This window comes from Gnatocerus cornutus, chromosome 4 (genome assembly GCF_029298725.1).
Source record: "Gnatocerus cornutus isolate USDA-ARS CGAHR chromosome 4, icGnaCorn1.1, whole genome shotgun sequence".
NCBI classification, from domain to species: Eukaryota; Metazoa; Arthropoda; class Insecta; order Coleoptera; family Tenebrionidae; genus Gnatocerus; species Gnatocerus cornutus.
Genome location: NC_142236.1, coordinates 18,556,171 through 18,572,815, shown reverse-complemented (window position 1 = coordinate 18,572,815; position 16,645 = coordinate 18,556,171). Strand labels below are relative to the sequence as shown.

Here is a 16,645-nt window from a genome sequence, read left to right as displayed (position 1 = left end):
TATACCGCTTTTTCTATAATTATTATCTTATTATATAAAAAAAAAAACATATTTTAGTTATGCTATGAGATGCATGTTGGTAAACTTTTATCACTAAGCACTAAATGTAAAAACTATGTCAAAGCCGAAAAAAAAACCAACAATCAAAGATAAAATATTCATTGTTGGAAATAAACTTTACTACATTGCATCGATTTTTGGCAAATTATATTAAATAAAAGTCAAAACAGCACTAAACGTATCAGCACAAGAAACATAACCTCAAACTCACAGTACCGTAATCTGATGTTTGCTAGACTCCAGCAGTTCGGCAAAAATCAGATTACTCTAAATCTGGGAACATCGAGTAAAAAATCGATGTTGAACTCAATTCGGAGAAAACATCGATTTTGAAAAATAGTAAATAATATGCTCAATATAGCATAGTTTTTGGTGAAAATCAAAAATAAATAAAATCCTTAATAAAGCAACAAAATAGTAAGCAAATACGAGAAAGACAAAAATAAATTAAAACCTTAAGGAATAAATAATAAGTAAATAAATGATAAAAAAGATTAATAAGAATAAAAAAAATTCTAAAATATAACTCCCTTAAATTAAATTCCAGTCTTCTTTATAAATATCACCAAAAAATAAATAGTGTAAAATAAAATACATACATTGAAACCCCAATTATTGATTTTTAATGATACACCGAAAATAAAAATATACATGGTCCGGCAACACTTGTGTCCACCCCTAAAATAGTCTTTAATTTTAAAGATAAAATTTTAGAAATATGCATAACGCTCATAGTTGACAAAGCTCTAGAAGCTTACGCAAAAATTTGTTTTTTTTATCACGGTTTGGTTGGCGTCGCGACGCCTAAAAAGTATAATTTTTAGCGATTTTTGAGTTTTTGCGGAAATATTCGCGAATTCAATTTTTTTTCAACATAACTGTGATACAAATATCTGAGTTTTTATTTTAAATCTAATGCAAATTGTGTTTAAAATTTGCGAAAAAACGCTGTTTTATGAAGTTAGTTTTCAAAATTATGACTACGTTTACACCAAAATTTCACAAGTCACTTCATTCCCTCTAGGTTAATTTTGATTAACACGGGTTTGTTGCATTTTATAGATACCAGAATTTGTTAATTAACATCGACAAAGCGACAATTTCACTAAGTAAGACTTTTGTTACAATCTAAAGTGAGCCAAAAGATAGATGTCATTTGTGACACAAGATGTTGACAGATGGGTGTAAACATAGTTCTCAATTTTGACGTAATGAACTTGGAAACCAACTTGATAAAACAGCATTTTTTTCTCAAATTTTGAAACCAATTTGCATTGAATCTAATATAACAACTGAGATATTTTAACATATTTATATTAAAAAAAAATTAAATTAAGGATTGATGTCACAAACCCCCCCAATTAACTAAAAATTACATTTTTAAGGCGTCGCAACGCCAAAACTATCAGTGATAAAATACAAATTTTTGCGTTAGCTTGTAGAACTTTGTCAACTGTAAAAGTATGTAAATTTTCAAAATTTTATTTTTAAAATTTTAGACGATTTCTGGGGTGGACAAAAGTGTTGCCGGACCCTGTATGTATTAAAAATCGATGTTTTTTTTAATAAAATTGATATTAATAAAAAAATCGATGTAAAAGTCTCAGATTTATATTACACTGGTCGGTCAGGAACATTTAAAAAGAAAAACAACTTTCTTTAATTCGGTGCTTTAAGAGTTACATTAGAGTATTGTTTTCCAATTGTTTGCCGATGCTTTAACAAACTCCTTAAAACACGGTTTTGTGAGTTGGAACTTAATTGGTTGTCGAAAAGTCAAAAAGTTTTGGAGCGCCCACCATTGAGAAGAGAAATTGTCATTGCTTATTCTAGATGCGCAAATGAACATATTTCCAGAAGAAAATCTCTGTTTAATGAACATGTTGATTTGAAAAACTAGAATTTCAACATAATAACTTTAAAATTGAAACAGAGCATAGGTATATATTTTCCAAGAATTGTCTTTTACCATTTAATTAGTTTGACTCGTAGACTAAAATGTAGTAGATCACAAGAACTTATTATCTATTTGTATTTACATGTAAACAATAAGCGAGCTGGACATTCTTGGAAGTTCTAATAGACTTTGTAGTTTCCATCTGAAGCAAGAAAAATTCTCGATGTTTACAACGTTTTACAAAGCATTGAACTGAATCCGTTTGAACCCGGCGCATCCACCATTTTACAATCTTTTATTAGTCGTTTTGGTGTTGTGTTGCTTCTTTTGCTAAAAGTGCGATTTCTTAACAACTTAAGAAAATCTCAAGCATCGATTTTCTGGTATTTGTTCTTTTCCTTGACCGATACAAACTGCACTTTCCCCTTGTTAACAGTAAATCTTTCGCACCTTTCGCCTCAGCGGATTTACGATCCGAATAATGAAAACACACTGCTAATTCCAACATTCCCTCCTTCTAAAAGATCGATAATGGTAAATCCAGTCCGTAAAAACTTGATTTCATTGCCACCCAGAAATTGAGTTCGATCAATTCTCAATCCTTTGAGAATTACCGCGAGTTTCAGTTTTACGTTTTCGCATGGGAATTGCCTAGAGTGCTGTATTTAATACCAATGACACCAAAACAGTCTGTTTTATTTTTAGCGAGTTTTTTTAGATCGGATGAGTGAAAATCGGATTTGTGGAAATCTGGTGGGTGGGTGAATAAAGTTTGGTTTGGTATTAACAAGCAAATTTTAATTAGGGCTTTCAAAGTGCAGCGGAGAATCAACTAGTAAAATTCAATTTGCTTTGTTTGCATGCAGAACACAACAAAATAAATATTTCATAATGAACATAAGATCTTTGTGCGTTAATTGGATTGTTGCATAATAGGAAACAATTTATTAGAGTACAAGTACAGTTTGAAGCAAAAGTGCATTGTTCAATTTGTACTGTCAAGATCTATAAAATTCTAAGGAGAATTAAGAAATGTTTTGTAGGCAACACAGTTTACTACTTGGTCTAAATGCACTGTAAAATTGTTTACTGTTTCAAGTGGGGGCAAATTATGTCTTGTGTTTTAAGAAATTTTAAACAAAATACCAGTGGAAAGTTATTTCTTAAGTACAATCGTCTTCTGATTTCAACTCTAAAGCTTGTTTTGCTCTAAATCTGGGAACATCGAGTAAAAAAAATCGATGTTGAACTCAATTCCCACAAGACCACAAATACATCGATCTCCAATACATTGGAGAAAACATCGATTTTGAAAAATAGTAAATAAAAACTCAATATAGCATAGTTTATTGTAAAAAACTAAAATAAATAAAATTCTTAATAAAACAACAAAATAATAAACAAATACGAGCAAACGAAAATAAATAAAAACCTAGTAATAAACAAAATAAAAAGTAAATAAATTACAAAAAAATAACAAATTTAAGATTAATAAGAATAAACAAGCAGCAGGGAGCTGTTGGTTGAAAAATTTATTTAATCGTCTTTTTAGAACAGTTTTAGACAATTTACAGCCATTGTTAAGTACAGTAAGCCATCATTATTAATTTAAATTAATTAAATTGCTATTAATTATTAAGCTATAAAAATATATTTTTTTGTACATTAGGAGGAAACGCAGCGCTACAAACTGATGTCATCAGTTTTACTCTTGTGTCAACCATATGTGAAATAAACGCAAAAAACTACGGTTTTCAAAAATCAAAATGGAGAAAAGAGTGGAAAAGTCAACCTGTCTTGTCCCATTTTTCGTCAAAAGAATGAAAATGATACAGGCGGACCCTGTATGTACAAAAACTGTAGTCCTGGCACCTCAATTCCAGGTGAGCAGATTTAGCAAAACGGACTTATATTTTGACATATATTTTTGGAAATGTCAACTAAATTTTTCAAAACTAAAGCCCATCACTAAAAGTCATTTTTTATGAAAGAACTACGAATCTTGACCAGAATATTTTACAGTTTTGTATCACAATTGTCACAGTTTCTAAATATAAACTTGTGAAATTGTCTTGAAATTAGAAAGATACCATATTTATGAAAATGCTTTTGATTTCTAGAAATTTTTTAATTTGACTGATAACACTAGTCAATAAATTTTGGACAAAATTTGTACTAGAGCATCGAGAAGTTATTTCTAAGGTACAATTACCTCTTGATTTTAAATTCAAAACCCGTTTTGCTCCATCAGGTCAGAACTTAAAGATATTTGTAATAGTTGTTTGTGCATCAAAGCCAAAATTGGCCACTTTGTTAAATTTACAAATTTATTAATTTTGTTTATGATTTATTGATTTAATGATTGTTAAGTTTATATTTTTTGTATTTACATTTGTAATTTCGGCACGTGTACCTTTACAATTTGTATGAACTAGGTTTGATGTGCTTTTTGATGTTGTTGCAGCAGCACTTTCGTTACTGCTTGACATGTTCATTCGGAATAATTCAACACGTCTTTGTTACACTTTACAGCAGTTTGTCGATTTGATTTTACCCAAATTATTATAAAATTGGGAGTAATGTCTGTATTATGCTGTAAGATACAAAAATCATCAATAGATGGCGCCACCCTAGTACGGACTAAAATGAAAGCGGTCAGAAAACGGTCATTTTTCGTTCGCATTTGAGAACTAAAAATTTAATTTTTGTTAGGGTGGCCTAAGTAAGTATTTTCTTGGATCGATACTTGGTGTTCACAACATTAAAAATTCACTTCTGGTCAAAGAGGTAGTATGTAATTAACTATTGTTAATTTTAAATGGAACACCCATATATTAGGGTATTTATGGATTCTACATCCAAATTAAGAATTATTTTTTTAATAGTGTGCTGTAGTTAAATTGTGTCATTTCACAAATATCTTGATTTTTCAAAAAAAATTAAATTTGCACATTTTTTTAACAATTTTTAAATTGTCGTTAACATGTGAACCAAAAAATGAAATTTTGTTTCCAAGAGCAGTAAACTATGGTGTATTTTAAACCGCCACTTTAGTTGGATACTAATATACAGGGTGTGAATTATAGTGGGTTGTTTTTCGGTTACTTTATAGTAAAATAACTTTTATCGTCAAAGTGACAGTTTTTCGCCTGCCAGCGGCATTGAAATGCCAAAGAGTAGAATGGTCCATAGGCGGCACGACCGAATCAAAATATGAGGTTATGTGAGGTAATTCTCAAGCTGATATTTAGCTTTATGATCAATATATGCACGACTTATCTTCAAGTGAATGTGTGTCATAAAGGAAAAGTCTCAAAAAACCGGAATGACAAACTTATTGTCTTATGTTTGACAACGGTATAACACGAGTCGCCCATGTGTACGATAAATGTCGTTATCGCTGTCAGTTGTCAAAATCAAAAAATATAAAACACACGTCTAACGTTTGTAATCACCGGCTTTAATAAGTTTGAAACGATTTAAGACAATTTGGATGATTTTTATAACTTTTGTTTTTATAAATAAGTTCATGTTGAAATTTCTATTTTATTCTGATTCGTTTCAAGATAAAATAGTATATATCATTCAGAGTAGAAGGTCTTTTTGTGCTTCGCCCAGTTGCGAGTCTCGACTTCGTCTCGGCTCTCAATCTCTGGACTTACACAAAAAATCTTACTTCTACACTTAATGATATATTCTACTTTATTTCAAATTGAACATTTCATATTTTTTCTTATAAATCGAAGTTAAATTAAAAAAAAATAAAAAAAATTTCTAACTTTTGGTGGAAAATAGATTTCAATGCAAAATGTATTTTTTTAAGAATTTTATAGCAGGCATAGAAGTCAAAGATTCCAAAGTTTCCAAAAATTGTAATAAATCAAATGTAAAAGAATGCAAATGAACAAAAATTATTAAATTCCTGACAAACCTAAGCATGTCTAAAAACAAGAAAAAATTTAAAGAACCTTTTTGAATCAATTTTTTTTTATTTCTTTTTAATTTTCTTTGATTATTTTTGATTCACTTTGATTATCCTAAATTCTTCAAGATTCTTATACATTCTTAAGAGAATTGATTGTAATAGAGTTTCTTCAATAATTCTCTTAGATGAGTCGCTAAAATTTTCTTGACTTGCTCAAATTTTCTTTACTTCTCTTAGACTTTTTTAGATCCTTTCTTAGATTTTCTCAAATCTCTCTAACTTTGATAGATTTTTTATGCTCTTTGATCTTTACGATTTTCTTCGATCTTTGATAGTTTTCTTCGATTTTCTTCGATTAATTTTTTTGTTTCTCTCTACTTCTCTTCGATTCTCTTCAATTCCCTCTTAGATGCTTCTCGATGAAACTCTTAGATTTTCTTAAATTCACTTAGATAATACTTACAAATATTTAGTTTAGTTGCTTTTAGATTCTCTAAAATTTTCATAGATTTGTATAAATTTTCTTTGCTTCTTTTAGAATCATTTAAAGTCTGCTTTAGATTTGCTTATTTTCTCAAATTTTAATTGTTTCTCTTCAATTTCTTTAATTCTCTTCAGTTTTCTTCAATTCTCTTTGATTATTTTTTATTTTCTCTGATATATTAGATTGCCTAAAATTCATCAATTTGATGATTTTCTGAGATGATATCTTGAGATTTTCATAGATTCTCTTAGATTCTCTTAGGTTCTCTTAGATTCTTTATTATTCTCATAGATTTGCTGAGCTTCTCTTTACTCCTTTTAGACTGTTTTAGATCCATCCTTAGATTTTCTTAAATTTCTCAAATGTTGACTTTTATCGATTTTTTTCAATTTTTTTCAATTCTTTTCTATAATTTTTAAATCACTTTGAATCTCTTACCTTCTTAAAGATTTTTGAACATTCTGAAAAATTTTCTACAGTTAATTAAGTTTTCTTCTCTCAGACTCTTTTAGGTTTTTCTTAGATTTTCTTAAATCTCTCAAACTTTCATAGATATTCTTCGATTATCTCTGATTTTTTTATTTCATTTTTTGGGTTTTCTTTTAGAGTCACAGATTAATTCTCTTAGATGATAGTTAAATTTTCCAAAATTCTCTAAAATTATCCAAAATTAAAGATATTTGAGTTATTTAAAAAGTTTTGATCATTATGTCGCGCATCGGTGGAGCGAAAAATTTTAAGCAGCAGACTTATAATAAACTCAAAAAAACCTTAAAAAGGAACAATTTGGACAAAAAAACTTTGTTCTTATTATAAATTTAAAAACAATAATTAGATCTGAAGAATCTACAAAATATATAAAATCTAAAAATAACGCATTCAGTGGATTTAATGAGCCCGGGGATTGGAAGAGGATTATCCAAAGGTTTCAGACTTCTTATTGCCGCAACTTCTCAACGGTACGAAATGAAAATGAGCTTGATGGCTCGTCAGAAAGGTAAGATCTCAGTCTTTTCAACGAGCCATTTTAACAAGAAATCTATACATTAATGTACGAGTTACATAGAAAAATATAGGGGAGTGTTTAATATTAATACGATGAAACGAAGTTTTTATTTTAAAATTTTTAGTAATCTTTATTTTCTGCTGAATTTAATCATAGCTTTATAAAAATCCAAGCCAATCTAGAAGACCCTCGTTTAATCAAAATTAAATTACATATTTCCTTCACACTTCAATTATTATTTATTAAGTGAAATCAATATCAAAAAACCCGCATCTTTTTTCTATCACGGCCCGTATTTAAACATTTTTGCAACAAAAGTTAGTTTAGCCGAAGCATCCACTTTGCAATTAAAAAGTTTGCTATGAATGATGGCGACCCACTTCAGGGGTCAATCATTTCCTTCAATCAATCAAACGCTGACAAGATGACCTCCCACATGTTGCTACATCAAATGCCAGTTAAAATTGTGAACGCTTCAGTTCCGAAATGAGTTGTGTAATGAACTAAATTACATCACTAGTTGCGTAATAAGTACATTTTTATTACGCAATGACAGTGATGTAATAAAATTGTGCTGACTTATAAAGTTGCAACCCTCTGAGGTGACGGGAAAGGATTTTGCTGATGGCAAACTTTTTTTCTATTAGGAAAGTGCGGAAATGGAAGGAATTCCGACAAGTCCGTAAATCTGTCATTCTTAGACTAAAAGATTAGAACACATAATTTTGCGGGGAAGATTTTCTACTCACCGCTTTTTATTTCCGCGCACTTTTCTCTCACATCAAACGCCAATCAACTTAGCCCGACGACGCGAGAATGACGCCGAGCGTCGACGGCGTCGACTTGATATCACTGACGCATGTGCATCGTTTTTAAATATAAAAAGTAATTATTCGGAGAACTTGATTACTGGGGGTAAGTTTGGCAGTTTCTTTATTGGGATAGTTTGGATTTATTCGGCAGAAAAAGAGTATTGCGTTTTTGTTGGAATTGAGAGAATTATAAGGGAACGGAAGAACGGGCTATTAAGTTTTCGTTTCATTTGGCTCGTCAGACTAAGGCAGTTTGGAGGAAAATAAAGGGAAGTATTTATGGGATTGCTTTGAAGGGTTGTAGATCACGTGGGAAGTTTGACGCAGTTTTAATTAAATATGAAGGGAGGAAGAAGGAGTTGATGGTCAAAAATATTGGAAAAATGTAATTGAATTGTTTTATTTCTAGAAGCTCTCTAACATTTAACATTTAACAAGAAATCTAAAAAAAAATAGTAAAAAGCTACATTTAGTTAACATTAAAAAAGTAGAAAAATTCTCTATTTTTTTCCGATACCCTACAATTTCTTCATTTTTGATGCTACAGTAATGAAATTTGTAGAAGTTACTTCCCTTAAGAGACTTGTTAAAAATACCAAACTTTAAAATTTTTCATCAAGGGTACAATTTTTGTAAATTGTTATTTTAAAAGCTGTGAAAAATACATCAAATGTTATTGATTTGCCTGGAAATTATTGATTTTTGATGTTACGAAAACTTATTTTTTGGAAGTTGTTTTTAATGACCGACTTAATAGGACCACAAATTTGCAAAAATCAAAATCATACGGTACTAATATTAGAAATTTTTATTGTGAAAGCCATGAAAATTGTTACACTTGTTTTTCAACATTCTGTAATTCCTTCATTTGTGATGTTACAGTATTAAAATTTGTAGAAGTTACTTTTCTTAAGGAATTTAGTAAAAGTACCAAATTTCAAAAATTTACTTTAAGAAGTACAATTTTTGTAAATTTTTATTTCATGGGTTTCCGAAAAATGCTTCAACTTTTTGACGGGCCTGGAAATTATTGATTTTTGACACTACGGCAACTAAATTTTCGGAGGTTGCTAATAATGACTGTTAAAAATTAAGATCAAAGCGGACCATTTTCAGAAATTTTTACTTTAAAAGCTTTGAAATTTTTTTAATTTTTTCCAACACTCTGTAATTTCTTCATTTTTAAAGTAAAAGTGCTGAAATTTGTAGATGTTACTTTCCTTAAAACACTTTTTTAGGTACCTAATTTCAAAAATGTATGTTAAAAAGTACAATTTAAAAAAAAATAATTTTTAAAGTCGAAGAAATTACTGACATTTGCGACAAATTAAAATTTTGGAATATTTTTATTTATGACTGTCTTATTACAATTGCAAATTTTTAATAAAAAAAATCAACAGGTACAATTTAAAAAAAAAAATATATTTTAATAGCTCTGAAATTTTTTTCACTTTCCTTCCTTCATTTTTGATGTTACAGAAAAGAAATACATATGTAAAAGTTATTTTTCTTAATGAGCTTAGTAAAAGTATTAAATTTCAAAAATTTTTATTAAAGGGTAGAACTTTTGAAAAATTTGTCAATTTTTTTTTATCAATTAGGAAATTATTGACTTTTGGGACTACGGAAATTAAATTTTTGGAGATTGCTACTAATCATTGTCTCATTAAGATCACAAATTTTTAAAAATTAACATAAAAGGGTACTATTTTTAGAAATTTTTATTTTGAAAGTTTGTTTCTATTTTTATTCAATACATACATATTATGTAATTTTTTAACTTTGATGTTACAATAAGAAAATTTGCGAAGATTACTTTTCTTAAAGAAGTTATTAAATATTCTAAAATTCCAAAATTTACATTAAAAAGCACAATTTTAGGATTTTTTTATTTCAAGAACCGAGAAAAACAATAACTTTTTTGATCAGCGTGAAAATTACTGTTTTTTGGTACTATAGAAATTAAATATTTAGGGATTGCTACTAATGTCTGTCTTATCAAAATAACTTATTTTTAACAATTAAAATCAAAGGGTATCATTTTTAGCAGTTTTTATGTGAATGCAATGAAATTTTTTCCATTTTATTTTTTTAACACTCTGTAATGCTTTAATTTTTGATAATATAGGAATAAATTTTGTTGAGATTACTTGCTTTGAGTGACTTATTAAAAGTACTAATTTTAAAAGAGTCACATTAAAGGGTATCATTTTTAGAATTATTTATTATTATGAAAGCTATGGAAATGTTTCTTCTTTTTTCAACACTCTGTAATTTCTTAATTTTTGATCTTATATTATTGAAATTTTTGAAGCTAGTTTTTTTGAAGTATTTAGTAAAAATGCCAAATTTCAAAAATTTACATTAAAGGGTACAATTTTTGAAAGTTTGTATTTCAAGAATTTATCAATTTTTTTGAGCAGTTGGAAAATTATTGATGTTTGGATCTACAAAACTAAATTTTTGAAGATTGTTACTAATGACTGACTTATTAAGATCACTAATTTGCAAAAATTAAAATCATTTTTTTGAAATGTCTTTTTTTCAATTTTCTTTTGTTTTTGATGTTACAGTAATGGAATTTTTTGAGGTTGCTTTTCTTGAAGAATTTGCTGAACTTGAAAGACCAAATTTCAAAAATTTACAGTAGGGATTACAATTTTAGTAAATTTTTATTTTAAGAGCCATGAAAAATACATCAAATTGGTTTGATCAGTCTGGAAATTATTGATTCTCAAAACTACGAAAATTAAATTTTGGAATACTGCTACTAATGACTGACTTATTAAGATTACATATTTGTCTTTATTTGAAAGCTTTGAAAATGTTTCCATTTTTTTTCAACTCACTAATTAATTTCTGTATTTTAAATACAATAATGAAAAGATAAGTTTTTTTCTGTAATTTATTAAATGTACTAAATTTCAAAACGTTACATTAAAGGGTACAATTTTTTAAAAATTTTGTTTCAAGGGCCGTGAAAATCTCATTAAAATTATTATTATGGAAATTATTGATTTTTTAGACTATGTAAACTAAATTTCCGGAGATTGAAATAAACCATTGAGATTGAAAGGTACCATTTTTAGAAGATTTTAATTTGAACCCCTGAATTTTTTTTAGCATTTTGTAATTTTTGCATTTTTGATGTGCCAAGAATTAAGTTTGAAGAGGTTACTTTTCTTCAAACTTCTTTAAATTCTAAAAATTTATATTAAAAGGTAAAATTTTTTGAAATTTTTATTTCGAGGGCCGTGAAATGCATACAATTTTTAGTCTGAAAATTACTGTTTTTTTAATGGTACAGATACTAAATTTCCGTAGATTGCTATCAATGACTGTCTTAATACGACTACAAATTTGCAAAAATTAAGATTAACGAGTATCATTTTAGGAAATTTTTATTTTGAAAGCCCTGAAAATTCTTCCATATTTTTGTCAACATTATGTAATTAATACATTTTTTATGTTACAGCAATGAAATTTGCAAACGTTACTATTCTTGCAAAAATTATTAAAAGTTGCAAATTTCTAAAGTTTACATTAAAGGGTACAATTTTTAGAAATTAGTATTTCAAATAAGAGTCGTGAGAAATAGGTATATCAAATTTTTTTGCTCAATGTGAAAATTATAAATTTTTGAGATTACAGAAGCTAAGCTTCTGAAAATTGTTAATAATGAATGACTTATTAAGGTCACAAATTTTCAAAAATTAAGGTACCATTTTCGAAATTTTTATGTGAAAGCTATGAAAAATTTTCCAATTTTTTTAAACATTCTGTAATTTTTTTTCATTTTGATGTTACGGTAATGAAATTTATAAAGTTTATTTTTCTTGTGAAATTTATTAAAAGTACCAAAATATTCAAAATTGTTATTAGAGGGTACAATTTTTGTAAATTTTTATTTCAAGAGCTGTTTTTTGATCAGTCTGGAAATTAATGATTTTTGAGACTAAGAAAATTTAATTTTTGGAGATTGTTACCATTGACTTGAGTTTACATTAAAGGGTACCATTTTTAGAAATTTTTTATTTTAAAAGCTCCGAAATTTTTTCGAATTTTTTCAACACTCTGTAATTTTGTAATTTTTAAAATTACAATAATGAAATTTAGTACGCTAAATTTTATTGTAAGTACGAATAAAATGACATACTTCTGGTATTTATTTTTGCAATTTTCATTGCTTGGTAAATTATTATTACTCCTATTAGTCTTTGGCATTTGGAATTTTTTTCTACCATATAAAGATCAGTAAAACTTTTACTATTTTTGCAAAGTGAACGACAATTTAACCATATAAAATATAAAATGTAAGTTTTAGCATAAACTGCAACGTTTTAAAATAAAATTAAAAATAAAATTAAAAATAAAATTAATGCATAAAATACACGCTTGAAGTAAAACTACCTTGGAACTTTTATCATTTCCTACATTAAAATGAAATAGGAAATTTAACGAGCGACGTTTATTATCCACACTTTTACAGCATTGCGTTGCAAATAAATCAGAGTCTCCATTTAATTCTTCTATAAAAACTTCCACGATCAACCGAATTAAATTAAATTTTAATAGTAGTTATGAACGAAGTTCTTTGAGCAAAGATCTCAAACAGGTGTTCTTGAAACTTTTCAGCGCAACAGGTTTTCCTCTCAGTGGCGCCACCTTTTTTACTCTTTTTCTCTAATTACCGGGATCAATAACGCGTGTAGCGCCATCTTTTACCCAACTCGCGAAACAAAGAAGAAAACTTCACAATTTTAGTTGTGGAAACCCCCGTCAGCTACCTCAAGGACAACCAAAACAGAAGCGCAGAAACATTTCAAGGACACACTTAACTTTGATTCGGAAAGTTTTCCGCACTACGTTTTTGTTCTTTTATGTGATTTGGAAAATTTGTTCTGTGGTAAACAAGACAGCGAATCGAGTAAAACTCTTTCAATGTCTCTTTCACCGCAATTATCGCTTTTCTTTGATGATAAAATCGATTTGAGTGGGAAATGGAAACGGCGAACAACTCAAGGTCACTGGTTCACCTCCGTTAACCCCAATTTTCAAGTTTAAGGGAAAAGTTTGTGCTAAATTGGGCGCAAAATATGGAAGAAAACTCGACGTTTAATTGTTTGGAGAAGCCGGAGGGAGTTTGAGTAGAAATCATTTATTAATAAATCTAAATTTATACAGGCCGGACTGAAAGTTGGAGTACCGCAAGGTTTTCTTCTGGGACCAATGCTTCAGGTTTTTGGTATATAGTTTGATAATTTTTGCGCCGACGTTCGTTCGTTTCTAATTTCAAACTGTTATCATTACAGCCACTTTATTTAAAACTTTCAATGTTGAAAACCGGATTTATCTCTTCTATATGCCCCTAGAGACTCATAAAAACTTCAAAGCGTTTATTACGAATTACAATTCTTCAATAATGACGCTGGGAGCGAGCAGCTGCTATGAATTTTTTACTTCGAATTTTACAATAACGAAATTTTCCTCCAATTACATTTCCAATTCTTGACACTTTATCGATTTAAGACACGTTTTATTTCGAGCTTTGCTTTTAGAGCTTCTGTTGGGAAAGAAAGGAAAGCCAACAGGCCCATGTTGTTGATATGCGCATTTTAGAGAGGTTCGTAATATTTAGATTGAGAGTTTTATTTTATTCAAACGAGGAGTTTGTTGTGAAAGGAGCGATGAAACCTCAAAATTTAGATAAATGGCGGTGGGCTTCCGGGAAATATATAATTATATATTTACTTTACTTTGTATAAACGTGTGGGGGAAGAAAATAAACGGATCAAAGGTGAAATATGTATTATTTATGAGACGGTTTTAGGTAAATTTCAGCGGGGATTATACAGAATGGCGATAATGCAAAAATATAAAAATTTTAAAAATCATCAAAATTGTACTTCTTTGAAATCTAAAGATCTTAAAGAATTTATATTTATGGGATGTTTTAGATTTTTTTAGATACCTAAAGTTTCTTAAATTTTTTAGATTAAGTGTATACATTTTTTCATTAGGTTCTAGTTTTTTGCTCCATTTGTTTTTAGATCTTGATGATTTTTCAGACCCCCAGGCCCTAGAGACTTCTAACTTTTCAAACCCATCAGAATCTTTACATCTTTCAGATTCTTTAGATCCTTTTCACATTTGAGATCTTTCAAATCGTCTTTTTTAATTCTTCTTTCAAATTCTTCCTACAGATTCTGTCGTCAAGTCTTTTGTTAAGATTCTTGAGATCTTTCTTTCATATCTTTTCGTTCGATTCTTTCTTCAGATCCTTTCTTCAGATCTTTCAGATTTTTTAGATCTTTCTTTCACGTCCTTTTTACGTTTTTTCTTCACGTCCTTTCTTCAGATTTTTCAGATCCGTTTCATTCTTTCTTCAAATCTTTCTTCAAATCCTTTCTTCAGATCGTTCAGACATTTCAAGTTTTTTTAGATCTTACTGTTTTCTTCTCAAATCTTTTAAGTCATCTTTTCCGATCTATTAGATCCTACATACTCATTTTTTAGATTCTTTAAATCAATGTTTTTCAATCTGTGGGTCTCCGACGAAAGAAAGAATTCAACATTCAACATGGTTCGCTACAGTAAAACACAATTTTAGTGAGAAGGATGGGCTAGTATTTTAATTATGTTGCTAATTTTGTTTTTCTATGGCCCAACAAAGAGGTCGCCAGAATTTTTAGCCTGAAAAAGGGGGTCGTGTATTCAAAAAGTTGCTTTAAACCAGTTCTTTACAGTCTCCAGACTTTTTAGATCCTCATTTTAATTTTTTTTTTAAATCCTTTTGTCAGATTCTTCAGATCTTTCAGATCTCTTTTTCAGATTTTTTCGTCAGATGCTTTCTTCAAATTTTTACTTCAGACATCCTGTTTTCAGATCCTTTGTTCAGATCTTTTAGATTATTTCTTTCAATTCTTTAGATTCTTTCTACATATCTTTCATATTCTTTTTAGATCATTCCAATCCTTCAGATCCTTCTATCAGATTCTTTCTTCAGATCCCTTTTTCAGATTTTTTAGATTATTTCTTCCCATTCTTTAGATTCTTTCTACAGATCTTTTATATTTTTGCAGATCATTCTAATTCTTCAGATATTTATTTCAGATTTTTTTATCAGATTCTTTTTTAGATTATTTCGTCCGATTCTTTAGATTCTTTCTACAGATCTTTTATATATTTTTTAGATCATTCTAATCCTTCAGATCTTTATTTCAGATTCTTCTATCAGATTCTTTCTTCAGATCCTTTGTTCAGATCTTTTAGATTATTTCTTTCGATTCTTTAGATTCTTTCTACATATCTTTCATATTCTTTTTTAGATCATTCCAATCCTTCAGATCTTTATTTCAGATCCTTCTATCACATTCCCTTTTTCAGTTTTTTTAGATTATTTCTTCCGATTCTTTAGATTCTTTCTACAGATCTTTTATATTTTTTTAGATCATTTTAATCCTTTATATTTTTATTTCAGATTCTTCTATCAGATTCTTTGTTTAGATCCCTTTTTCAGATTTTTTCAGATCCTTTTTTCACATCTTTTTTCAGATTCTTGTTTTAGATTATTTAGTCCATCTATATTTTAGAATCTCCATATCTATTTTTTAGTTTTTTAATTCAGATTTTTTTTTAGATTTATTTTTCAGATTCTTCAATTTTTTCAGATCTTTCAGTTCTTTCAAATCCTTCAATTCTTCTTTTCAGATCCTTTAGATCTATGAGATTCTTTGAATGTCTTTAATCTCTCAGTCCAAATTCTTCAAATTCACTGATAGTTTAAGCAACATAAATGTCTGTTTACCTAAAAATTTTAAAGACAAACAAGCTTCACAGAAAAAAATTGAAGAATTTTAATATTTCCAAGGGATTGAAAAATAGGAGAAATTTTAATTCTTTAACAAAATCTTCAGCATTTAAACAATGTTTATTTGAGGACTTGTAAATTTTGTGGATAGAGAAGATATAAAAAATGAAAGAATTTCTAAAACTGGTTAAAATCTAGGAAAAATCTGAAAAAACAAAAAAAAAAACAAAAAATATACTCTTGAAGAAATGTTGAAAATATTCGAGAATTAGAAGATATGTACACAGTTGAAAGTTTTCTAAAAAAAACGAAAAATCCATAAAATAAAAAATCAAAAAAATTGAGACTAAAAAAAATGTGCAGAATATAATAAATCAGAAGAATAAGAAAATAAAACAAATGGAATCCAAAAAAAACGAAGAAATACGATTAAACCGAAGAAATTGCGGAATTAAAAAGCAACCGAAGAATCTGTTGAAAATTTGAAGAAAACTGATACATTTCAAGAATTTAAAGAAAAGCGGTATTATTCTTATACAAAATCAATAAAAATATAAAACATTGAAGAAATTAAAAAAAAAGTCGCATGTACTCACTGTTAACATAACATTACTTTTATTTAGACAGACTGTTTATACGCCGATTGTTATA

At 28.4% G+C, this 16,645-nt stretch overlaps 2 protein-coding genes across 7 annotated transcripts in view; one reads left to right on the top strand and one right to left on the bottom strand.

Moving 5' to 3' along the window:
- The window catches only part of LOC148176520 (pyrokinin-1 receptor-like), a 172,210-nt gene that overhangs the window by 32,710 nt on the left and 122,855 nt on the right, over positions 1-16,645 (top strand). The window lies entirely within an intron of this gene.
- The window catches only part of LOC148176522 (pyrokinin-1 receptor-like), a 146,398-nt gene that overhangs the window by 47,441 nt on the left and 82,312 nt on the right, over positions 1-16,645 (bottom strand). The window contains exon 1 of one of the 4 annotated variants that reach the window (XM_088033649.1): positions 8,122-8,184. The exons of the other annotated variants lie outside the window; for them this stretch is intronic. The gene's annotated coding sequence lies outside the window, so the exon portion shown is untranslated. Of the gene's footprint in view, positions 1-8,121; positions 8,185-16,645 lie in introns of those variants that run through there. 4 annotated transcript variants of the gene reach the window in all.